This window comes from Macaca thibetana, chromosome X (assembly GCF_024542745.1).
Source record: "Macaca thibetana thibetana isolate TM-01 chromosome X, ASM2454274v1, whole genome shotgun sequence".
NCBI lineage: Eukaryota > Metazoa > Chordata > Mammalia > Primates > Cercopithecidae > Macaca > Macaca thibetana.
The window spans coordinates 128,382,705-128,409,714 of record NC_065598.1 but is presented as its reverse complement, the minus strand read 5'-3'; the positions used below and the strand labels follow the sequence as shown (position 1 = coordinate 128,409,714).

Below are 27,010 nucleotides of genomic sequence, written 5' to 3'. Positions count from 1 at the left end.
TTTGTTTGTTTGTTTGTTTGTTTGTTTAAAGAAATGACTTTAATTCACTGCAGGTTTTAACAACAGGGTATGGCCACTCTCTTCATCTGAAGGAAATGGCTTTGTTTGACAGAGATCCTTAAAACTTATTAACTTTTGAAAAATCAATAGCACTATTCCTTCCAGGAAAAAAGAAAAAGAAAAAGGCTGTATGGCTCCTTTTAACAAAGGAGTTAAAATTGTCAGAATTTGTTAGGCCTTTTACATTTTCATCTTGCGCATGGCCATTTGCTCTGGGTAGTGGGGATTGTCTAGTTCATTTGGACACATTAAAGTGCATGTCTCTGTGCATTTCCAGTTCCCTGAAGAAAATTCTCGCGTTGTATTGTTACAGTAGTACAGAGAGTTCTAATGTACCTTCTACCCTAACACATGCATAGCCTCCCCCATGATCAACATTCCCCACCACAATGGTGCATTTCTTACAGTCAGTGAACCTACATTGACACATCACCATCACCCAAAGTCTGCAAGTTTATGGTAGGGTTCACTCGTGGTTGAGACAGTCTTACTTTGCCACTTAGGCTGAAGTGCAGTGGTGTGATCTCAGCTCACTGCAACCTTCGCCTCCCAGGCTCAAGCGATCCTTCTGCCTTAGCCTCCTGAGTAGCTGGAATTACAGGCATGCACCACAACACCTGGCTAGTTTTTAAAATATTTTTAGTAGAGACAGGGTTTCACCATGTTGCCCAGGCTGTTCTCAATCTCCTAGCCTCAAGAGATCCGCCTGCCTCCACCTCCCAAAGTGCTGGAATTCCAGGTGTGAGCCCCTGCGTCCAGGCAACAGTAGGGTTCACTCTTGATGTTGTATATTCTGTGGGCTTGGACAAATGTATCATGACATGCATCCATCATTATTGTATCAGACAGGGTAGTTTCACTGCTCTAAAATTCCTCTGTGCCCCACCTATTCATCCCTTCCTTCCATCAACTCTTGGCACCACTTGTCTTTCTGACTGTCTCCATAGTTATGTCCTTTCCAGAATGTCATATAGTTGGAATCTATATGACATTCCATATGTCATATAGTTGGAAACAGTATGTAGCCTTTTCAGATTGACTTCTTTCACTTAGTAATATGCATTTAAAGTTTCTTTGTGTTTTCTTGGCTTGATAGTTCATTTCATTTCAGCACCAAATAATATTCTTTTTTTTTAAAATTTATTTATTATTATTATACTTTAAGTTGTAGGGTACATGTGCATAACGTGCAGGTTTGTTACATATGTATACTTGTGCCATGTTGCTGTGCTGCACCCATCAACTCGTCATTTAATAATATTCTATTGTCTGGATGAGCCATAGATTCACCTACTGAAGGGTATCTTAGTTGCTTCCAAGTTTTGGCAAATTTTGGCAATTAGGAATAAGCTGCTATAAACATCTGTGTGCAAGGTTTTGTGTGAATATGTTTTCAACTCATTTGAATAAATACCAAGGAGAGCAGTTGCTAGATCATATGATAAGGATGTATTTAGTTTTGTAAGAAACTGCCAAACTGCCTTCCAAAGTGGCTGTACCATGTTACATTCCCACCAACAATGAGAGTTTCTGTTGTGCTATATCCTTGCCAGCATTTGGAGTTGTGAGATACCATTACATGCCTCACTGTTGTTTTCATTTGCAATTCCCTAATGACATATGATGTTGAACATATTTTCACATGTTTATTTACCATGTATATATCTTCAGTGAGGAGTTTGCTGAGACCTTTTGCCTATTTTGTAATCAAGTTGTTTTCTTATGTTCTTAATACCTTTTCATCCTATGACAAGTGTTAATTTGGTTAGCTGGACATTGTGGTTTTGATTACATTTTCCATTTAGGTATGTAGGACTTAAGTTAGATTATGCCTGGTATATGTTCCCTTGGGCTTGCTGAAGGATTCACTTTTAATAACATGATTCTGGTGAAAGGGCATGTAAAAAGTGAGAGTGATCAACTAAATGTGCCGTTTAACCCACTGAATGTACAAACCTTGCAGGAAAGTATAGTCAGTTCACTATAACACAACATATTCATTTCTAAAAATCACCATGCTATGCCAAATTGTGTGGTAGGACAACGATAAGCGTTATGGGAAAATTGGGGTTAGGGTACAACACTAACAGACTTCTCCACTGCCACATTAAAAAAGTAAAAAGGAACCGAAGAAACTCAGGAGCAGTTTCACACATGCTAAATGGTTAAGAAATACAGAAATATTGCCATAAATATGGCATGTGACCTTGAAGAACGTCTGAAGTTTGCCTGTGGATGGGGAAGTCAGAAAGGTTCCAGCTTGTGTGAATCATTATGAAGTGGTGGATGGAGGGTTATCTGAAATCTGATGGAAAGCTGTAGCACTAACTGTGGAGGTAGAGGTGGCTCCTACCACTGGACTGAGGGAGCTGGTGGATGTTTGATGTATGTGTTTTGTGTATTTCTACATGGCTGGGTACAGCTGGTTGCGGTTTTCTGCATTCACCTCCTATTTCTGGAAGACAGGCTCACGCATAAGGAAACGTGAAATTTTCATTATGCTCAACTCGTTCCTTAATATACCAATTGCATTGAAACAAATTCACATTTTCAAAATAAATATGATAGCATAATAGACTGTAACTAATATCCTTTGTTGCATTCTTGAGCATGTTCCTTTCATCCTCATAGTAGCTGCTCACATATGATCTCCTTTGTATGTGCTGCCCAGAAGTGTTGGTGTCTGGGGCCCACTGACCCTGGTTCTTTTATCACCTGTCCCTTTCTTCTACCATGTGCCTCTTGTGCTGCTTAGGAGGGCCAGTTAGTATGCAAAGAGTAGACTTCTGGTTCTATATTGAGGGAGGAGTGCTGGGCTGGTAAGAGCTATTGCTTGCTAAAAATTGCTGGTGTGGATGAGGCATCCACCAGGGCTGAGCCCTAGAAGGCTTATCTGGAGCTTGTCTAGCTAGGGCTCACTGCATATTTGAGCCCTCAAATGGACTGTCTTCATAAAGTAATTAAAAGCATATTGGAAGTACATCTTTCTAATCTCTAGCAGGACTGTATTCAGTTGTGTCTACATCTGTTTTGTGTGCAATTTGTCCCTCATGGATTATGGAAACCATCTCTTGCTGGGGAAGCTTTCAGTCATGTTAAAGACTCATTTACCAAGTGAAAACAACACCTTAGAAAGGAATTTCTTTTCTTTTTTTTGAGACCAAGTCTCACTGTGTCGCCCAGGCTGGAGTGCAGTGGCTCGATCTCGGCTCACTGCAAGCTCCGCCTCCTGGGTTCACACCATTCTTGTGCCTCAGCCTCCTGAATAGCTGGGACTACAGGTACCCGCCACCATGCCCGGCTAATTTTTTTTGTATTTTTAGTAGAGACGGGGTTTCATCATGTTTGCCAGGATGGTCTTGATCTCCTGATCTCGTGATCCGCCCGCCTTGGCCTCCCAAAGTGCTGGGATTACAGGCGTGAGATACTGCGCCTGGCCAGGAATTTATTTTCAAAAATGGACATCCACATTGCATATAAATGTATATAGATAAGTGTTTCAACAACAACAACAACAAAATGCTGCCCTTCTGTTCCAGGAAATAAATACCTTATATTCAGTTTGGCGGGAGGGATTCTTCTCAAACTAAAACCGTTCTTTATCATTTCCTGTAATCCCCTCACTAAAGATGCTTTGGATTCAGAGGGGTTGTATTATTCTTGGAAAGTTTTGGGGTTTTCCAAAGATCGGCTGAGATAGATCCTTAGCCTTACAACTTCTTGCCATCCAGGAACTGCATCACTTTTTTGAGGGGGTGGGGCGGGGGCAGACAGAGTCTTGATCTGTCGCCTAGGCTGGAGTGCAGTGGTGCGATCTCGGCTCACCTGCAACCTCCGCCTCCTGGGTTCAAGTGATTCTCCCACCTCAGCCTCCCGAGTAGCTGGGATTACAGGCACCCGCCACCACGCCTGGCTAATATTTGTACCTTTAGTAGAGATGGAGTTTTGCCATCTTGGTCAGGCTGGTCTTGAACTCCTGGCCTCAAGTGATCCTCCCACCTTGGCCTCCCAAAGTGCTGGGATTACAGGCATGAGCCACCACACTCGGCCTGCATCACATGTATAGGACTCCACTGCTTGATTAGGAATGGGATCTTGGAGTTAGGATCTGGCACTTTTGAAGTTTTTGTAAGGAAAATTCAGGACTCCTCAGTCTCCAGGTCAACGAAGTCCAGTTTTCATGTTATTCTGTTATTATTTGCTATTTAGGATTGCTGTAGTCTACAGAGATGTAACTGTTTGAGGTGGAAAATAGGACATATGATATTTTTGTCTAGAGAGCGAGGGCAGTGGTTTTTATTCTTGGCTGACCAATTGTTTCTCTTTCTTAAGCACTTTCTATGTGCCAGCATTGTGATTTTTATGGGTTATCTCCTTTAATGCTCACAAAACCGTGTAAAATGACCCCTCCCCCACTTTGCATATAAGAGAACTAAGGCTTCTCTAAGTCACTTGCACAGGATCAGTCAGCATGGATTTGAACCTAGATCTTTCATTTTTAAACGATTTCATTTTTTTCATTGAAGCAAAACTCATGTCAAATAAAATTCACCATTTCAACCAACTTAAAGTATCAGTGGCATTTAGTATATAAATAGTGTCATCCAACCATTAAGACTATCTAGTTCTAGAACATTTTCGCGACTTCAAAAGTAAAATTCTGTACCCATTAAGACACCACTTCTTGTTCACCCTCCCACCAGCCCCTGGCAACCACTAATCTGCTTTCAGTCTCTCTAGATTTGCTCATTCTAGACATTTCATATAAATGGAATCATACAATATATGACTTTTGTGTCTAGTTTCTTTCACTTAACGTAATCTACTGGCACTTTATTCCCTTCATGGTGGCTGAAGAATATTGCACTGTATGGACATACCACAATTTCATCATCCATTCATCAGTTGATGGGTGCTTAGGTTGCTTCTGCCTTTTGGCTCTGGTGAATAGTGCTGCTGTGAACATTTGTATACGGCTTTGTATGTGAACACCTGTTTTCAGTTTTCTTAGATTGGAATTATTGGGCCATATGGTAATTCTGTGTTTTACCTCTTGAGGAAATGCCAAAGCATTTTCCACGGTGGCAACTACAGTTTACATTCCCACCAGCAGTGTATGAAGTGAACCCATGTCTTTCGGATCCAGAGTCTGTGCTCATTTTCTTAGGCCATGTCATCTCCTAATTACTCCTCAAGGGCCCCAGCAATTGCCTGCCAAGCCACACCTCCAGCCAACACAGAAGCATGCTGCAGGGTGTCTCATGTTGTGAGGGGATGGTGTTGGTAATAGGGCTTTTTGGCTTGGTGAAAGAACATGTGTCAGAGATTTGTCAATGGACAACCTCCTCTTCCTCTGTGTCAGGTAGTAGTTAAGAGTATGGGCTCTGGAACCACATTTAGTATGATTCCAGTTCTTTGAAATGTCCAGCATAAGGAAATCCATAGACAGTAGGATCAGTGGCTGTCTAAAATTTAGGGAGTGATAGTTAAGGTATGGGATTTCTTTTTGGTATAATAAAAATGTTCTATTAATGCTTGTAGTGATGGCTGAAGAGGTGGTTCAACTTTGTGAATACACTAAAAACCATTGCATGGGCTGGGCATGATGGCTCATGCCTGTAATCCCAGCATTTTGGGAGGCCAAGATGGGCAGATCAACTGAGCCCAGGAGTTTGAGATCAGCCTGGGCAATATGACAAAACCCTGTCTCTACAAAAATTAGCTGGGTGTGGTGGTGCACACCTATAGTCCCAGCTACTCTGGAAGCTGAGGTGGGAGGATCGCTTGAACCCGGGAGGTTAAAGCTGCAGAGAGCCATGGTCACACCACTGCACTCCAGCCAGGGTGACAGAGCGAAAGCCTGTCTCAACAGCAAAAAAAAAAAAAAAAAAAAAAAGGATGGTATACTTTAAACAGATGAATTGTATGGTATGTGAATTATATCTCATGAAAGAATTATTTAAAGTGTAGTCTCTAGAGCCTCACTGCCACTTATTAGCTCTGAACTTGGACAAGTTCCTTAGTGACTCTGTTCCAGGATTCATATGTTTAAAGGGGGGGAGAGTAAGATAATAGTTCTGTACCTACCTCATTGAGTTGTGAAGATCAAAGGAGCTCATATAGATGATATAGTGCTTGGCATGGTGCCTGACACATAACAAATGCTCAATGCATGTTGGTAACTATTAATATAAGCATCATAAAATATTTTTTTGAAGTTCCAACTGATGGATGGTGTTCATGATAGGGCAGCAAAGACTGGAAACACATAGCATTCCTCTTAAAATTTAAATTCTTTGTTCAACCCTGCTGCCAAGGGAAATGAGCACTACAGGACAATGTAATGGGACAATAATTTGGATAGTACTGGGAGATGAGGTCATATGGGAGTGGGTGTTGGGTACACTTAAGGGCTGAAAAAAGAACTGGTGCTGATGCATGTGAGGAAATTGTATTAAAAAGGCTGCTCTGCCCTCACTGACAACAGATGTTGGGAGGTCTTAGGCTCTGGGCTCCAGGGCCTCTGACCCCCTTGAAATTCTCTCCAGGTTCTTTGGAGGTCATGATCCCACAGTTGGCGGAGCCCTGGTGTAGATTAGCTTTCTTGGATATGTTTTCTTCTCTCTTTCCCTAATGACTCCCATCCTGAGGGTCTCGAGGAACCAGAGGTAGGTGCTTATGCTAGTAAAGAAACTAGCAGCTTTTCAAGGGAAATGGAGGAAAAAACTGGGACAGTATGGAAGGCAGGAGTCTGACCCATGGATCTAGGAGTGCAAAAAGAAGAACAAAACACCAAGCTGTTCTGCTTGTCCAGTTGCTCTGAGGTTGAAGGCCTTCCAGGAGAAGTGTCCTCACTGTTGTCTGTGTCCATGTTTGCAGGCCACAGACATTGACTATCTGCCTGGTGTCTCCTTGTCAATGTCCCATGTAGGGGAGAGACAAAAGCAAAGACAGCCAGCCTTCCCAGTTCCTTCAGGAGACAGAACCCGAAAACCGACATATGAAGGCATGGAAGAACACTTCCAGAGAACCAGCTCACAAGACCCCGTGTGTATAGTGCCGAGGCAATATGGGTCACAGTTACAGCGTGCTTTACTGCCATTTTTATTGCTTCCTTTCAATAAACCACTGCAGTGCATGAACTGGTTCTGTTTTACAGCTGGGAAAACTGTGAGCTACCAACACGTTAAGTCACTTGACATTGAGAGAACCCTCAACATGAATGTCTTATATCTGCAAGGATATTTGTGTTAGATTCCATCATGGAGGTAGGAATGCTTATGTCAGCCAAAGATGCATGTGCACAAATGCACACGCAAGCACACATATGCATGCACACATGCCAGGGGATAATCATGTCAGATATGGGGACTTAATTGCTGGAACCGAGTGTAAAATGCCATTGGTGAGGGCTGGGGGACAGAGAGAGCAGCCCTGTGGCCCTGGGTGGCAGGGGAGAGCCTTCGGTGGGTTGTGTGCTTCCCTCCCCAACATACGCAGTGCCCTTCTCAGCCTGCTGTCTGTCCATCAGCTGCATGGCTGCTGGCCTGAGCACATGGGCTTTTCTTGGCTTTGAGCCAGTGGTGAGCTGGGAGCCTGTGACTTTGAGACTTGGCCCTTTTCAGTTTTCTTTGTTCAGAAAAAAGTTTCATCCTGGCTCTCTTCAGTGGCTGCCGAGGATTAGGAGAACCCTGGGGAGACTTGGCTATAGGACAGCTCTCAAAGCTATGCTGGGAAATTTGAAGAGGGCCCGTTTCTCTCTGTCTTATTTCAAGTTACGTTCTTCTCTCCCTTCCTAAACGAGTTTTCACTGTTGCAAACCCTACTGCATAATCCCCTAGTGTACTTTTGTGATTCTGCTTCTATGGAGGGGATTAGACCAGTATCAGGACCAATAAAATATTTTAAGGACTGTTGAAATGGACAATATGAAGTAAGGTTCAAATCTGGATACTCATTTTAAATAGTTATACAAGTTAGAGCCACCACATGCTTTCCTGGGTTAGCATTTCTCATTCTTAAAAAAAGAAAAAGTATGCTTTTCAGTGGCTGGAAAGAAAAAGAAAGGAGGGGGCTTGGCTCCTCTGAACAGAGCATGAGAGTTGAATTTCTAAATGGCCAGAGACTATGGTATTCCCAAGTACAAGTGGTTTGTTTTCAAAAATGTGTAACTACTTGCAGTTTTGCTTGTTTAATATTGTTAAGAAATGGAAATTGCCTCAGTTGTAAAGTGGTTTTTCTATTAAGGATTCTTTTTTTGGTTTTGATGGTTTTTACCTTTTAAAAATAGTATTTGTTCCATTATTATGAACATTGTTTTTGCAAATCTGATTGTATTACGATAGATAGGGAGATGTTTGCATTTTTCATAAACTACCCATTAGTGTAAATGTACAAAAAATGCCTTTATACATCTTTTTACCATGTTTACTGTGGTACTTGGGGAGGACTTAACTCTGAACTGCTTCCATTAGTGTTGTTTCCCTGAGGACGCATTAACAAATCAAAAAGCTATAGACTACTACATATACACATACCAGGGGTGCGTAGTTCAGTTTCTGTAATCCCACAGTATACAAATGTTGGCAGAATTTCAATGATTGTATTAATCCTGTGAGATACTTTGTCATGCATGATAGATGATATTTACAAATTGAGGTCTGAAATGGTCAGAAGCTTTGAAGATGCTTTATTGTGCAGTATGTGGAAGTGGAAGTGTTTAGATTGTTTTAGACCATGTTGGCCAACCAGGCAGCAAAAAATATACAGTCTCATAATAGAGTACAACAATTTCATAACAAACCTAAAGGTTGCTGGGGAGTTTTTCCAGCCTAAATCAACAAGGTTAATCAAAAGTTTTGCCAAGGTCTTAAAACCCCATGGATAATTGGAGCATTTGGATATCTCATGTGAAACACAAATCCATTTAAATGCCATCCACATACCTGTGAAATGACTTTCTTAAGACATTTTTGTATTGTAGACTCAGAGCAGAATATGATAGCCCTGCTATGAGGAGCTCCTGGTTCTTTAAGGGCTCCACTTGATTAATCAGAGAGAATTTGAGCATAATTAAGAATCACATTGCATTTGAAGACTGGGAAGTGGGATCCCAAGAAGGGTCACTGATTTTTTTCTCAAGGTCATACAGTCAGATTAACTCATGAGGTCTTGTTTCCTCTCTACATGTGTAACAGACTGTAGGTTGCTTTTGCCCCTTTCATTCCCAACCCCTGCGATTTAACACTTTTAAATTTTGAAAGATTTCCTTACTTAAATAAGTTCTTGGTTCACCCTGGCCTTACTCTGTGACTTTGCACATTTCCTTTCTCTTTCCTTACCTACCTTCCACCTTTAGTCTGTTCCTACCACTGGGCTTCTGCCTTCCTATTCCTTTATTTTTTGCTGCCCTTCTCTAAAACTTTTCTTCATAGTGTTCATGAGTTTGAGAATAGCACATGGCACTCTAGGCACAAGCAAATTACCCTTTTGTATAAAGAGCAGGCTTGTTTTATCCCTTTAGTGGCTATGGGTTTTCTCAAACTCTTCCCCATGTTGCCGAACACTTGCCGCCCAGCACTATCATGGATTGGTGTCCTTCTCCTGGCTTTATTGATATATAATTCATATACTGTAAAACTCACCTCGTTTAAGTGTACAATTCAGTGGTTTTTAGTATATTCATGGAGTTATGCAACCATTACCTCAGTCTATTTAGAACATTTTTATCACCCCCCTCAAATTAACTGTGTACCATTAACAGTCACCCCTCATCTCCCTCCCTGCCTTTCTGTCCTAGGCAACCACTAATCTGCTTTCTGTCTATGGAGTTATGTTCTGAGGGCCCAGTCTACAATCACTTTCCTGTGATAAGAGGAGTCATGTGGCTGCTTACTTGCTCACCTTGACAGTGGCCTGCCTCATGTTCGCTCATTTTCTTCCATTAATTTGACATGTCACTAATTACTTTAGTGTCGAAGTTGGAGATAGTTTACCTCTCCTTTCCTATTCTAGAGACTCCAGAAAGGGACCTTGGACAACCTTGGAGTGAATTGTCTTTCTGATCTCTGACTTTCTGCAACCCCATTTTTGGCAGATCATCAACTACCCTTTGCCTCTGAGCCCTGGTGATGGGAAACCCCAATAACTGAAAGTTCCCTTGAGGTGGGGATTTTGTAACTCCAGCGCTGAGCCTGATGCCTGCCTGCCTGCCACATAGATACTCAGTGTCACTGAATGAATGAACTTAATACTGTTAAGATGGAATTACCATACCTTTTTGACACACCTGTCACTATGAACTAATTGAGCTTATTTATGCTCTGTGTGCGTGTCTTCAATAACCCAACTGTAGAATCATTTTAAAAATAGCAAGTAAAGCTGGTTTCAGAATAAATTCTAGGTGCATCCCATCTTGTGTACGTAGCAGAAATGGATGCATTTCTCCCTACTTTTTGTTTCTTGTATGTTTGATTCCTATCCAGGAGAAAACAAGATGAGACTTTATGTTTTAGGGAAGAAAATGGAGGTTTAGAGAACATGTTTTTATTTATTGTTTTCTAAAAATGCTATAGAAAACAGTACTCCAAGTAGCTGCTTTGATTCTCTTTAGTTCCTTTCTTCTTTATCTGAGGATGAACATCTGGCAGGGAGTACTTTTACTTGCAATCCAGTACACTCCTATTGTCAGTCCAAAAATATGTGGAAATAAAGAGATTCCATCTCAAACCCCTCCAACTGCCGTAACAGTGGGCCTGATATAGAAGTTGAGAAGGTGTCAATAAAGCGTTGATGGAGATACTCAAGGAGTTCAGAGCATTTCAAGGCACAGCATATGTTCACATCCCTCTGGTATCAGCAAAAACTCAAAAGTGAAACCTATAGGGTCATTTGGCTTTAATGCTATCCAACAATAGGACTTTAAAAGCCACACACTAAGGAGCAGAATATTGAAAATTGCTTTGAACTTTCAAAGCTAACTATCTAAAATATCCTAGCAACTTTCAAAAAGTGTGTGATAAGCAGGAAGTGCAGCACTTCCTAAGACACGTGCATGCTCTTAAGCAGAAACCCAAAATGCTCCTAATTGTACCAGAGACCTTATCAAAGGGCTTTGCAAAACTTCCAGTTCAGCAATTATGAGGTATTAGTTGAGCTTAACCTCTGAATCATAGGGTGGGGAGTGGAGAATTGTCATTTCATTCTACTTTCAACTATCAAGGCAGGTGGACCTTTCTAAAAGATGGTGGTGGGTGAGTAGAAAAGGAATTGATAAGAAAAAGGAGGGACTTTGAAAGGGCTTCTCTTTTCAGAGCTGGTATGACTCTCTCTCCTAGAGTACTCTCCCTACTATACATATTTCTGTTTTGTAAGGAGCCCCTAAGGATACATAACAGATATCCTTGGGGGCTACTTACAAAACAGAAATACCTTTGGAAAGTTAAAAGAAAAATTGGGGTTTCCTATAACTTTTTTTTTTTTTTTTGAAACAGAGCCTCACTGTGTCACCCAGGCTGGAGTGCAGTGGCACGATCTTGGCTCACAGCAACCTCCACCTCTCAGGTTCAAGCGATTCTCCTGCCTCAGGCTCCTGAGTGGCTGGGTGCCCACCACCACACCCAGCTAATTTTGTATTTTTAGTAGAAATGTGGTTTCACCATGTTGGCCAGGCTGGACTCGAACCCCTGATGTCAGGTAATCCGCCCACCTCGGCCTCCTAAAGTGCTGGAATTACAGGTGTGAGCCACCGCGCCCGGCCTCCCATAACCTCTTTTAAGCTGTTGTCCCAGGATCTGGGTGGAGTGGCTTGTGTTTGGGATAGGAGTAGCACTCATTTCTTTGAAATCACCTGCAGACCTTGGCTCCATTTTAGAATGACCCTGGGAAGTAAATTGCTTATCTTGGGGCCTCAGTTTCTGTTGGATGAGTTAATTGCCTCTCCCTATGAAAAACATTGTAAGTGGTATAATGGCCTAAGGTTTGTTATATTTATATTAACCAATTTGGACAAAGAGAAATCAACTCAAGCAATTTTTTTTTCTGTCAAAGAAATGCTATACCCATTAAGGAAAAATTTTGTATATAAAGATGGCTTTATTTATATTTAGAAATGATGGCTGCAGGCTTTTATTTGATGAGTTTGTTTAGATTACGAAACATGAACATATTTTAGCATTAGGGCAGGGGGTTTGCTGATCTCTCCAAAAAGACAACAGTGATTTGAGTAAAGCAAGAGTTTGTAGTAATATACGTGTATGTGAGTTTTTAAGTTCTGAAACAGAAAGTAATTTTAAATAATGAACACCAGAATTCAAAGGACTACATATTTGCCTTAAGAAAATAACACAGAACGAATTGCTTCTTAGCGATTTGTAGTTTTATACTCTGTGTTGTTTGTTCCACTGGTCATGGATAACTCTGAGAAGAGCTTTTGAGGCTAGTCTGAGCCCTAGAAGTCAAGAATGAAAGTAGACTTTTAGTTAACAGTTTAAAACTTTGCCATAGTTTCCAATTACATTTATATTTGAACAGGAAGGAGTCTTAGTTCTTTTCTTCATTTCTTAATGGTGCTGATAAAATATAGTGAATGGGAATTTGCTTTAAGACTAATTGTATGTGTGTGTGTGTGGGTGTGTGTCTGGGTGTATACACACCCACAGAGACACACATATTAACTAAGTTGGGATGCCATAGTTGGATGAGTTTTCAAATATTTTAGCAAAGGTTTCTGAGCATTCATGAAACAAAAGCCTTAAGGATTGCTTGTCATAGCTAATAAAGTTTTCTTGGATCTCACTTAATTTTTCTGCTTCACTTCACAAAGTAATTGAAACTTCCTTTTTGCTTTGAGTTCCCTCCACCCCACCCCCAAGAGCTACAGTCTTAAAAGGACATCTCTTTTGGTTAGCAGTTCTATGGATTTTTTTCTGAATGTAGAACTAGGTCCTCAAATAGTTATTGAGCTAGTGGTCATTCAATCCTTAGAAGGGAAATTAGTTAAATCTGTAAGTGGCTTCTGGAGGTCGAAGAACATCCAAGGAGAATAAAGGCTTATTACAACTGGAGCATTTCAAGCATCTGTTGTGTAAGCCTGGAAATGTGATCCAGGTTGAAAAGTAGAGATGATGGAACTGTTCCATTGGAACAGTGAAGGTATGAAAAAATAAGCTCCAATCTCAAAAACAAACCAACAAAAACCCTGAAGAACTTTATAGGTATAGGGACTATCAGTTGGTACAGATTAGCCAAAATGATGAAGTTTTCCAATGCTCCATCAATAGTTATTTGCTTCTTTATTTCAAATTGTTCTCTAGAAAATTGTCTTTCTCCATCAAATGAAATAACCTTGGAAGTCTTAACCAACTCTTGCAAAATGGCTCCCCTCTGTCTTCCCTCCAGCCGTGTTTTGTTTTGGGTTAAAAGTAAAAGACAAAACAGATTGTTGACTTTTTATCAGAAACTTTTGGGGACAGATTTTGCTGCTGTTGCTTCTGACGTGAACAAAAACCTCAGATTGCATATCTTCTATTTTCAGGGCAAAAACTTATTTTTGAAGCGATGTGGGTGGGTTTTGAGGCGTGCTCTTCTGTTTTTGTTTTAAAGCATTTGGTAAGAAGACACTTGACTTTGAAATTTTATTTTCATATGTACTGGCTTGAGAGAGCTGACCTCCCACCTCCACTCTATCTACCTTGTCAACTTTGATTTTTAACGAAGTAATCAACTAGTTGACGTAACATGCTTATTTTAAAAGCAATCATATGGGAGCAATTTAACCTTTTTTTTTTTTTTATCAAGTTGAGTGTTAATTATTTTGATCTGCCTCTTGAATGGTGGTTTGTTAATAGTGATATTAGTCACAGCTGGTATGTGAGTGCTCAACTCCAGATCCCTTGGTTCAATATTTCATAGGTCATTAAACAATTTGCTGTTGAAAATGATTTATTTAAACTTCAATTCTCTACCTCTTGCTTTTCACAATCCTTTAGGATAATTAAATGACCAGTACTGCACCCCTAACTAGTTACTTGCTTTTCAAGAATCCTCACATAAATAATCATATCATATGCAGAAATAATTATTTATCCTGCAAAGAAAGCTTTGTAAATACTTCGGTGTTGAATTCAATTTAAATTCATTTAGAAGAGAATACTACAAAATGGCTGCATTATAATGCACATTGTGAGCAAAGTATTTTTAAAATATTTTGACATTTTTGACTAAGTTTTCATGTCACTCTTTATCAAATGCATCGTACTACTATATTAGGTTTCTTTGCTTAAATCACACTGTCTAATGGGAAAAAGTTCAATATCATTTAAGACAGACTAGTTATCTCGTTTGAGTGACAATTGTTCTGGGGGTACTGTAACTTAACAGAAATATAAGAAAAACAGGAACTAGGGTCAAAAGCCCCACAGGGTATAAAAGGGTCATAACCTCTCTCAGAGGAGGCAAATGTAACTGATATACTAGTTTTTAAAGGGCACTTGATTGCATGAAGGAATGCAGTAACAGGATTTAAAGAAAACATATAGCACTAACGAAGATTAAATTAATGGTGTGCCATGCTTTGGGGGGATTAAAAGAGGCAGTTTTATATAAAATTATTGTGAGTAGAATAAGATTAGTTTCCTGGTTTTGCATATCATAAGATACTGTAATTTATATCTGCTGTGATTTTTGTGTTTAAGGTAGTACCTAGACTTGGATATGCGAACAAAATTAAGAAACCATGTCAAAGTATAAAAATAATGTAACTCGGACGAATGTGGTGGTTCAGGTCTGTAATCCCAGCACGTTTGGAGGTCAAGGCAGGCAGATCACCTGAGGTCAGGAGTTCAAGACCAGCCTGGCCAACATAGTGAAACCCCATCTCTACTAAAAATACAAAAAATTAGCTGGGCGTGGCGGTGGGCACCTGTACTCCCAGCTACTCGGGAGGCTGAGGCAGGAGAATGTCTTGAACCCGGTAGGCGGAGGTTGCAGTGAGCCAAGATTGTGCCACTGTACTCCAGCCTGGGCAATAGAGCTAGACTTTATCTAAAATAATAATAATGTTACTCAATGTTATATTGAAGTAATTTTTCTATATATTCTTAGATGACAAAATTACCATGATCTTAAAAAAATCTTAAAAGTGAAGTTCTAAGTGAATCAACACAGTTTTTAGATGATCTGTCATGAGAACACAAAACGCATAGAAAAATGGTAAATTTTATTAACAGTGCTTTTATGAATTGAAAACCTTCCCTTAGTCTTAGATACGGAGGCTAGAATGAATTCCACAATCACCGTGGATGTTTGGAGTCCTGGAAAATGTGCTGCAGAGCTGTGTAAATGAAGTGTTGCTGCCTCCAAGGTGTCTTGGGCCTAGATTGGCTATCCACATAATTGAAATTAAAGTAAAACTTCATATGCTGCCAAGGAAACAACACCACATCCAGTTAAACTCCAATAGTGTTTTAAGATGATTCACAATTGGAAGATAGGTAACATGGTGTTTAACAGGTATGCCATGTTTTTATCATTTTATTCAAAATAATCTCAGCAAATAGATACTTTTCTTTTTAAATTTTATAAAAGAGATGGGGTCTCACTTAGGCTGGAGTGCAGTGGCACAATCATAGCTTGCTGCAGCCTAAAACTTCTGGCCTCAAGCAGTCCTGCCTCTGCCTCTCAAAGTACTGGGCCACTGTGCCTGGCCACTTTTCTTGAAAAATTATAGGTAAGGGAGCGGCTCATTGTTCCAGTTCGCCTAGCACAGTTCAGCTTTACACCTGTTGTCCTAGCATAGTTGTTGTTTGGAGACAGGGTCTGGTCTGGCTTTGTCAATTTACCTGGAGTGCAGTGGCACAATTATGGCTCACTGCAGCCTGAACCTCCTGGGCTCAAGTGATCCTCTCACTTCAGCCTCCCAAGTAGCTGGGACTACAAGCAGGCACCACCATGCCCAGGTAATTTTTTAATTTTTTGTAGAGACTGGGTCTTGCTCTGTTGCCCAGGCTGGTCTCAAACTCCCAGGCTCAAGCATTCTCCTGCCTCAGCCTCCCAAAGTGCTGGGATTACAGGCATAGCCACCACACCTAGCACTCAGCATAATTGTTAATGGCACCTTCTTTCACTCTCCAATGTGTCCTGGTTTGGCCTATAATTTATGGTCACCCTAAGAACAGGAAACAGTATATTCACAAAAAGAACTTGCTAATTAAAAATGATTTAAAATAGTTTTGCTTAGTAAAAAAAGGTTAGGAGAGCTTTACATTTTTTCCTAGACATAACTTAGCCTAAGGTTGAGGAAGGAGACACCATCAAGTTGATCCCCTGGCTAAGCAGGTTACACATACATTGCAAGAGCACTTTACAAAGAGGCAAGAAAGCCCTATACCCCAATGTCTGAAAAGGATCACGCAGAGTAGAATTTAATCTGATTCTGATGGTGTTACCAGTGGAGGGTCTTGACTGCAAGTTGTCCAGGTTCTTGGCGTTTTGAACAAAGAATTGGACAAAATGCACAGCAAAACAAGGAATAAAAGAAGCAATGAAAGCAGAGATTTATTGAAAGTTTAAAAAGTACACTCCACAGGGTGGGAGCCACCTGAGCAGCGGCTCAAGGGCCCTGGTTACAGAATCTTCTGGAGTCCAGATACCCCCTAGAGGTTTCTTATTGGCCACTTGGTGTACACCCCATGTAAATAAAGTAGCGGCCGGCAATCAGAGGCTGAAGTGAAGTTACAAAGGTTATACCTTATGCAACCAATCAGAGGCTAAAGTGAAGTAACAAGGTTATACTCCTATGCAAATGAAGACTTAGTTTGCAATCTGATTGATTGTGGAAAGTAACCAACCAGAGGTACTTTCAGTTTTCCATCTGCCACTCTGTAAGGGATGGGGGTTTGCAAAGGGAGTAGCCTCTGGTCCTTTTGTTACTTAGGTGTGGAAAGTTGGGGTTTTCCTTTCGATTTAGTTCTGGGAAGTCACTGTGAATCAGCCTTAGGTTCCCTGCCTCCAGACCCTATTCTCCTGCCTCAGTGGCACCTCAGGGCCATCATTTCGAATATCTCATAACTTCTACCCTGGCTACACACACAGATGCAGTAAGAGGCCAGGCCCACACTCTAGAAAGAATTGTGTGGACAAAGTCCCAAATATCTGCCTCCCTCCCTATATTGCTTCTGTGTGAAAGTTGAATGCCGAATGTGCAACTGCGTTTTTCTAGGGCCTGTTGATGTTTTTCTTTTTGATATGACCGATAAATTGAGTCTCATTCTTTGTGAATCTTTTTCCAGGAAGCCACAAAAGCAGCAAAAAAGCACTCTTTTCTATTTCACTGGTGCATTTTGTTTTTTAAGCTGGTTATGGTATTTTAAACTAAAGTATGAATTATGGTTTTGTGTCCAGTCATCAAAGATCATCAGCCTAGGGAACAGCATAATACTTGAGTTGTACAGAAATGTCCAAATAGTGTAGAATAGGTGTTTTGGAATCGGATTTATGTGTTGATTATCATGGCATATGGTTTGGTGGACTTGGAGCTAGGATACTGATTCTTGGGCTATAGTGGATGACCTTGGGTAAGTCACTTAATCACTTTGTTTCTTAGGTCTCTTTTTTATTTTCTGGGGCTTAACAAGGCCACAAGAAATCCTCTCTTGGGGTTAAAGAAGTGAATTGCTTGCTTCCTGGAGATGTATTCACTCACTTACCCTTGTGTCTCACTTGATAAAATAGGAGAGGTCATGGAGGGCTTTACAATTGCCTTCACTCCAACCCTTGCCCCAAGCCTGGAGTATAATGAGACTCAGAATATAGTCCTTTCGTAAGAATGTGCATCCTAAGTCTAGTGGGAGGTAAGAAGGCCTGAACACCTGCTCCTCCGGGCTGGAGCTGGCTAGCCTGCAGGTGTGCAGGCTTATTTTTAGTTCCAGGGGCACTAGGGTGGGTCAGCTCCCTTTTGAGGGCAGTGTATTAAACTGGAGCCTTGAGTGGCAAGGTTCTCTGGTAAATAAAGCTTTAAGGCAGGCCAGGATGGGGTCCTAGTCCAATCCTTGCTGAGTATAGTAAAACCTAGTTATTTGGGCACTAGTGGTTAGGGCAGTTAAGTTGCTTGCTTACCAGTAGATACCAGTAGTCAAGATAACTGCATTATCTTGTAGCAGTTGGTAAATACCTCTTAAGCAGTCTCATTCAGAGATACAATGATAGAGAAGAGAACAGAACAAGTAGCAATGATTGAACAATGAATCCTCAGGGTCAGAAAGTACATTAGCTTTTAAAGGGTAGATTCGGTACCTAGAAGTTTCTAGACCATCTAAGCATGCTTTCTTTGGTGCTCTATGCCCTTGCAGTTCATGGTCCAAGGGCTCCAGGTATGGCCTTTACAGTAATGTTGAGCAGGTTATGTTAGTTTTGCTGACTTTCCCTTTCAGTGGTTATTCAAATACTTACTTGTTAGGATTTCATTTCCTTAATCAGTCATGATTGATTTCCTCTAGAGCACTGGATTCTTTTAAATGAAAAATTAAGTAGAAAAAGACCACAGTATGTTAGAGCTGCAAGTAGTCTATGAGACATCCAGTTTGATGGGGAAACTGAAACCCCAAGAGGTAAGTGCTTTGCTTAAATAAAGTTTATAAAGTTGGTCGTATGAACTTCTGTTCTGCCAGGCCTGTGTTGAGGATGGGTTAGTCTGCCAGTGGCCATGGGAAGAATGTTTTACTTTAAGTCATTGCTGTTTTTCAGTTATCCTTGCATAGAGCAGGAATCATATTGTTTGTCAGTGGATAAGTTTAAATTGGTTTCCGAAGCAAAAGTAGTCTGCGAAGGGGTCCCATTTATTATCTTCAGAAATCCCCCCACCCCATTAGCTTTGGCAGGCCTCCAGCCCTGCAGATGTTATAGATGGAAAACTGCTGGCTCCCAGCTTTCAGCATTCATAGATTGTAATGTACAGACTGAACCACCCTGCAGAGGTAGACATAGAGTTAGTCACATAATTTACAAAAATAGAGCAACCTATTTGGCCTGCTAACTAAAGGCAGAATGCAGAAATCAACCAATGAACTTGGTAGAGGCAGAGTTAGGGAAGAAAAAGTACACTGCAGAAGGAATCAGAAATGATCAGAATATCTTCCTAAGAACCTCTGAGGATCTCAGTTGATTAAGAAATGGGTCATTGGTTGCTCTGAAGATCCTTACCAGCCCTCACATTCATCTGACAAGTATTTACTGAGAGCAACTGAACCAGGTTCAGTTTATTTTTATTCGCCTGAGGATGCTCAGGCAAATAAAAATAAAGCCCTGGCTACTGGAGGAGCACACGGTCTTGAATTTCATTTGGGGGCTGATACTCATCAGCTCTCCCCTCCCATAATTCACTCCTGAGTGCCCCTTAGACCCACAATCACAGGAACCTAGCATCTTGGAACTCTTATCAGTGTTGGAGCCAGAGAAGAACTCAGAAGACATTTTACAGATGAGGTCATTAAGACCCAAAGAGGGAAATAGAACCTTCCCCAATGTCACCTAGCCACGTTTTGGCAGAATTAGGTTGAGGACCAAGGTTTCTGATCTTTGCCATTCTTTTCTTTTTTTAAAAAAATTTTAAAATTGATACATATACATAATGTTCATATTTATGGAGTATGTGTGATATTTTGATAAATGTATACAATGTATAACAATCAAATCCGGATAATTAGGATAGCTATCACCTCTATTATTTCTTTGGGAATATTTCAAATCTTCTTGCTATTTTGAAATGTACAGTAACTTACTGTTGAGTCCAGGTGTAGTGGCTTACACCTGTAATCCCAGCACTTTGGGAGGCTGAGGCGGGAGGATTGTGTGAGCCCAGGAGTTTGAGACCAGCCTGGGCAACATAGCAAGACCTCATCTCTAAAAAAAATTTAAAAATTATCTTGGCATGGTGGCATTCACCTATAGTTGTAGCTACTCGGGAGGCTGAAGTGGAGGATTGGCTTGAACCCAGGAGTTCGAGGTTGTAGGGAGCTCTGATTATGCCACTGAGTTCCAGCCGGGTGACAGAGTGGGACCCCATTTCATAAAGAAAAAAAAAAAACTATTGTTAACTATAGTCGCCCTACTGTGCTGTGGAACACTAACTTACTCCTTCTATCTAACTGTATTATTGTTATTTAAATGATACTGTACAATGTTGCATTCCCTCTTTTTGGCCCCAACAGTGTATTTGGTTTGTTGTCATCTATGGCAGCAGTCCCCAACATTTTTGGCACCAGGGACTGGTTTCGTGGAAGACAATTTTTCCATGGACTGTTGTTGGGGGTCGGGAGAGTGGTTTCAGGATGATTCAGGCACATTACATTGTGTACTTTATTTCTTTGTTTGTTTGAGATGGAGTCTTGCTCTGTTGCCCCAGACTGAGGTACAGTGGTGTGGTCTTGGCTTACTGCAACTTCCACTTCCCAGGTTCAAGCGATTCTTCTGCCTCAGCCTCCCGAGTAGCTGAGATTACAAGCATGTGCCACCATGCCTAACTAATTTTTATACTTTTAGTAGAGACAGGATTTCACCATGTAGGCCAGGCTGCTCTAGAACTCCTGACTTCAAGTGATCCACCCACCTCAGTCTCCCAAAGTGTTGGGATTACAGGAATGAGCCACTGTGCCTGGCTGTTTCTATTATTACATTGTAGTATGTAATGTATGTAATGAAATAATTTTACAACTTGTGTGTAATGAAATAATTATACAACTTAATGTAGAATCAATGGGTGCCTTGAGTTTGTTTTCATGCAACTAGATGGTCTCATCTGGGGGTGATGGGAGACAGTGACAGATCATCAGGCATTAGATTCTCATCAGGAGTGTGCAACCTAGATCTCTTGCATGTGCAGTTCACAATAGGGCTAATGCTCCTAGAAGAATCTGATGCCACCTGTGATCTAACAGGTGGAGCTCAGGTGGTAATGCGAGCAGTGGGAAGCAGCTGTAAATACAGATGAAGCTTCACTTGCTCACCCACTGTTCACCTCCTGCTGTGCAGGTTGGTTCCTAACAGGCCATGGACTGGTACTGGTTTGAGACCTAGGGGGTTGGAGACACCTGATCTATGGTGACCGTTTGCTGAGTCCATAAGTGAGAAGTGTTCGCCATCCTATTATAAATCATTTTGATAATTTTTCTTAAGTGCAGTGGCTTGCTGAGGTTTACCTGCCACTTTTTCTGCCCACAAAGTCTCACAAGCTGGCCTGTGTTCTATTCTCTGAAGATCCCATGCATTGTAGTGCTTAGTGCTGGCTGTAGTGGAGCCCAACCTTTTGTAGTCTGAGAAAACCAGTGGTGTGCTCTATAAGTGAGACAGTATTCAGTGTGCAGAAGGTACTTGGCAGGACTATAAATCCATGGACTTTTGGAAATATCTCTAAGATCCATAGGCTGGGAATCACAGAACTGAACCATTGAAAACATGTGTGTGCTATTATGTAATAACATTTGGAGCTTTGGTCTTGGAACTTGATATTATGATCTGACATGCTTTTACACTTGAATCATCTCAGTGCATACCTGATTCATGCCTTCATTACATACTTTTGACCTCTGAAATCCATGAAGCTGATAAGGACTTGGGAAGGGTGCTCTCATAGCATGTAAACACTTGGAAGGCTGATGAATGTTCTGCTGTAGTGTTATATCCTTTCTGTCCAGCTCTTGAGGGATTGCTTATTAACATTTCATTATCCAGTCATCTGCCATTTCTGATCTTACTAAAAAGTATGCCCTGTAACCTAACATCCAGTATAAGACGTTGCTTCATCTTTTTGCAGAGAAAAGTATGTAAAACAGCTGTAACTGTTTAGGAAAGATGAGTAATGCAGAAAATAGTGCATATTTGCAGGTTTTAACAGGCTTATTTCCTCTTCTACCAAAAACTAAAGAGAAGTGAGTCTGCAGGTTTAGATCTTTGAAAATGAATGCATTATAACTTTTATTTCTTTAATAGAGATTCCTAAGATGTTAGTGTTCTGAAGCATCTTTACTATCATTGTTTGCATCCAGCATCAGATTAAAAATCAAGTAATTTGAGTACGATAGAGCTGTTAGTTGGAGGGTCTGCTTGAGGATAGGGGGGCTCAAGAGACCCAAATCTGAAACTCAGCAGCCTCTCAAATAGGTAGTTTTGACTTGGAGGTTTGGTAAGATATTGTCATAACTGCAATGGAAATGGAAGTAAGAAGAGGTGGATTTGTGCATGATCCACATTAGACTCTAAGCTCCCTGAGGGCAGAGAATGTGCTCATTTTTATCTTTAGCATTTGGCACTGTACCTGACGTATTCTAGTTACTCAATAAATGTTGGTTGAGTGACTAGAGAAAGAAAAGAAAGTTGGTGAAGGTCGAGGTAGAGCAAACACAGTAGTGGTAAATGGTTGATGAAACTGTCATAAAAAGATGAAGTTTTAAAAATTAGGTGGAAACCACAGGGTGTGTCTACAGGCAGCCACCAAAACTGCAGTTGCAATAAAATAAAACATTAAGGAAAAAAAAAATTGAGAAGCTTTAACAAAAAAAAAAAAACATACTTGGCTTTGGAGCTAAAATTTCACAGCTGTAATCAGGGAAAATGCTCTGCCCAGCAGCCTGAGTAATGAATAAGAAGAATTTTCAGAGAGAAAAGAAATCAACAAGCTCTATGACTCCCCCCCAGAAAGGCCAATTTCTGCCTCCCACCATCTTTTGAGAATGACATGTACCCACCCATGCTGGCTTCTAAAATAAGTTGATAATGTTTGCACTCGCTGTATTAGTAGAACATCTTGATATAGAATGAAACGGTCTTAAATTTCTCAGCTACTAGGAAGCACGTTTTTTAGCTGTGTTTGGAACAGTGAGTATTCTTAGATTTTCAGCAGCATTCGTGTCTAGATATCTTTGGAATAATTTGTTGTGTTCTGATCCTGAGAGTTGTTTATGTGTTCCCTTTACCATTTCTGAAAGATGTAATTCACATGAAAGTTATTAAACAGAGGGTTATCTGATTCTTACTTACTATTTCATTCCACTTTTACAATTATGTGTGTATATTGAAGTTCAGAATGCCCTGTCTAAATTTTAGGTTGAAAACAGGAAGTTGTGACTAAATTTAAGTGTGTTTTCTTATTTGAGGGATTAAAACCCTTGTTTTGGAATTTGTTTTGTTTTGTTTTGGTCATCACTCTCAATTTAAATGCTATTGTTGTTTCTGGTGGCCTGAGCAGTATGAAACATCAGCTTGTGGAGACCAATAACTTGTGTTAAGCTTACATTTGAGGCCAGTCCAGATGGAATTCTTCACTCCAGAATGTCTGTGAATGGCATTTCCTCAGAAAGTTTAACATAGAATTTTTGGTTCATATGACCCAAGAGAATTGAAACCCTATGCTGGGATGGGGGTTGGGACTCATTCTAACTTTGGAAATTCTTGAAATTTTAGTGTTCTAAAAGGGTTTCTATATCAAATATATCCAGCATTGGAATAAAAATCAAATAATATAGGCATGTTGGTAGCAGCATTATTCACAGTTGCCAAAAGGTGGAAACAACCTAAATGTCAATATCGACTGTTGAATAAACAAAATGTGGCATGCCCATGAAATGGAATATTATACAGCCATAAATAGGAATGAAATACTGATACATGCTACAACATGGATGAACATTAAAAACACTATGTTTTATGAAAAAAGCCAGTTCAGAAATATTACAATATGCACGAATTTTTTTATATGAAATGTACAAAATAGGCAAATTCATAAAGACAGAAAGTGGATTATGCTTGCCCAGGGCTGGTGTGTGTGTTCGGGGAGGGTTGGAAGGGTGACTGCTGATAGGCACAGGATTTCTTTTTGGGGTAATGGAAATGTTCTGGGATTAGATAGTGGTGATGGTTTCACAGCCCTGTGAATATACTAAAACTCAATGAAGTATACACTTTAAATGAGTGTATTGTGCAATATGTGAATTACATTTTAATTTAAAAACATGATAGGGGGGCAATTTCTGGAGTGGGAAGCAAGCAACATGCCCAGCAGGACATTGTTCACTTGAGTTTCAGATTTGTAGTACTCTAGTGCTAACAGCAGGGTTTGTGTGGCTGATAAGGGATGGGGAAAAAGAAAATCAAAAGCTGTACCACAGGAGACTAGGGTTCTTGTCCTGACCAAATGCATTTCTACTGTGCAACCTTGTAGATGTTGGGAAGAGAGGAGTGAGAAAAACTGTATATCCTTTTCATAATTAAATGATTGAATATTTGGGGAAGGACAAGAGAAAAAAGAGCTGTATGTTTAAAAATAGAAACAGGCCAGGCAGGTGTGGTGGTTCATGCCTGTAATCCCAGCACTTTAGGGTGACTGAGGCAGGTGGATCACTTGAACCTAGGAATTCTAGACCAGCCTGGGCAACATAGTGAGACCTCATTCCTGGGGAAAAAAATAAAAATAAAAATAACTAAAAAATAATATTAAAAACACAGAAATAAACATTATTCCTCAGGATGAGGATGTGTATGTGTAGTTAATTCCTAATACTGAACCAGGCAAGATTTTGACTACAGCTTATCCAGACTTATCCAGACACCCCTTGGTCTCTCTGCCATGGCATTCCCAGCTCTCTGTCAGAATAGCAAATCGTAGCTGACACTTGCTTTTCCAGAAGGAACACCCTTTTGCCCCATTCTGCCGTCAGCCTGGCTTTTTTTGTCCAAATTTACCTGTTCTTTGTAGTGGGAGACAGCTGTGCAATGGGTGGGAGCTTGAGGGAGCCCAGAAACCTTTTCTAGGACCACAGCAGCACTCATTCATCACTCAGAGAGGAAACAACCAGTTTATAAGCTTTCACTGAAAAGTCATCATTGTGTAGGTTTTCATGAAATAAAGATTGTGTGAGCCATCACACAGGGCTGTTTTCAGGACAACTCTCACAGAGGATGTTTGTTCCTTCCAGAACTGTTGGCAATATTGTAAGCTTTTCATCCCTTCTTTGGCAGGGCATTACTCTGGTGCTTCTAATGTCTGATTCTGCTAAAAAATAGGAAATGTTAAGAAGGCATTGTTCTAAAGAAATGATCCCCAAATATCAGTGCTAAGTGCCATCTATGGCCACACACATGTCCATTTATAAAATGCCTTATAAAACTGGGAGCACTGCTGGGTTTATATCAAAGTTCAATCTCAGAATCAATGCCATTTAAAATTGTAAAACCATTCTTAATTTGTTCTTTCAAATGTAGAACATTTGTATTATGTTTGTGTTACATGTAGGGCACAGGTATGACATGTGACATTTGGTACATTGGCATTTTTAGAATGAAAATGAGTGACCCATTGTTTTTTCTTGCCTCTTCTCTTCCCTTCTCTGTCTGTATCTTCCCTTCCCTTCCCTTCCCTTCCCTTCCCTTCCCTTCCCTTCCCTTCCCTCCCCTCCGCTCCCCTCCCCTCCCCTCCCCTCCCCTCCCCTTTCTTTCCGTCTTTTTTGTTTGTTTTTTGTTTTTTTGAAACTGTCTTACTCTGTCACCCTGGCTCGAGTGCATTGGCACAATTACAGCTCACTGAAGCCTCGACCTCCTGGGCTCAAGTGATCCTCCTGCTTCAGTCTCCTGTGTAACTGGGACCACAGGCACACCCCACCATGCTCAGCTAATTTTTAAGTTTTATATAGAGACGAGGTCTCAATCTGTTGCCCAGGCTGGTCTTGAACTCTTGAGCTCAAGCAATCCTCCCGACTCAGCCTCCCCAAAATGCTGGGATTACAGGCATGAGCCATTGCTTTGGGCCTTTTCTGTATTTTTCAAGATCTTTGTTTCTATTATTGTATTTAATTTGTTTTGGAGTTTCTTTCTTACTCAGAATCCTGCCTCATCATTCTTTCTCTTTTGTGAGAGAAGAGCAACTTTTGCTTTTGGACACTCTAATTTACAGGAAGATGAACAATACAATTTATGCAGTTTTGTTTTCTAGAAAATTTATTATTTCCACCTTCAAGGTTACCCAGGTTTTGTGTCATTTCATTTCCCTGGAGCACTTAACACGTTTAATGACAAAGACCAGCAATGGTACTTTTCTGGTGTATGCAGCAGCTTGTTCTAAGGCATGTGGTTTGAGAGTTGGCTCTACTTAATCATCTTGTTTTTGTTTTTTTCTTGAGTGTTTTGGATCTGTTTCCTCCATTGAGTCCAAGTTGTCTTGAGAGAACTCATGAATGGTGTGAAGTGTATTTAGCAGAATCTCTCTTCCCAAATGGCAAACTATGTGTTTCAAGAAATAAATAAGCCCATTCTAAGATATAAACCCTATTTTCCTGTTTACGTAGCTCTTTTCTTCTATATCTTCTGGGATTGATACTTTTAGTAATGTGAACCAGCTGTTTGATGCCCTTTGAAAGTAACAGCCTTGCTGCATGAGTCAGTTTTCTGGTAGTGCATCACCAGCAAGGACATCACACTCAGGTAGAAGGAAAATAAATGTTCTTTTTTGGAACATTTCAAAGGTTATAAATGTATACCGAACAAACCAGTTTTCCTTAATAAATCACCTCATAGGTCTGTTTTCTCTAACATCTAGAATTTTTGTGAAGCTCTTGAGTTACAAACTATACCAACTGTTGACCTTTTGCTTGTAGCTTTAAAATAATGTCTTAGTTATCTTGCTTCATCTGAAAAGAAAATATTATGAGTAAGAGATTTTTCCTTTACCTATCAAACTGTCTTTTAAACATGTTTTAAACATTTCAATGAAAATATTTCTAAAATATTTATTCTCCTAACTTATTAAACAGAAGGATAAAAACTGTAACCAGTTAAAAAACACTCAGGGTCATCATTATGAGAATCATTTAATAAATGGTGCTCTAATGCAGCAGTGTCCTTAGGGCTCTTTGAAGTATGAGGGACTATTTGCCCCTGAGCTAAATGGCCCCAGACTGTTCTGCTGCAG

The 27,010-nt window shown here is 40.4% G+C and overlaps 2 protein-coding genes across 2 annotated transcripts in view; one reads left to right on the top strand and one right to left on the bottom strand.

Annotated features, from left to right (window-relative positions):
• Positions 1-27,010, top strand: part of GPC4 (glypican 4) — a 119,532-nt gene that overhangs the window by 31,318 nt on the left and 61,204 nt on the right. The window lies entirely within an intron of this gene.
• Positions 1-27,010, bottom strand: part of HPRT1 (hypoxanthine phosphoribosyltransferase 1) — a 1,139,661-nt gene that overhangs the window by 1,111,906 nt on the left and 745 nt on the right. The window lies entirely within an intron of this gene.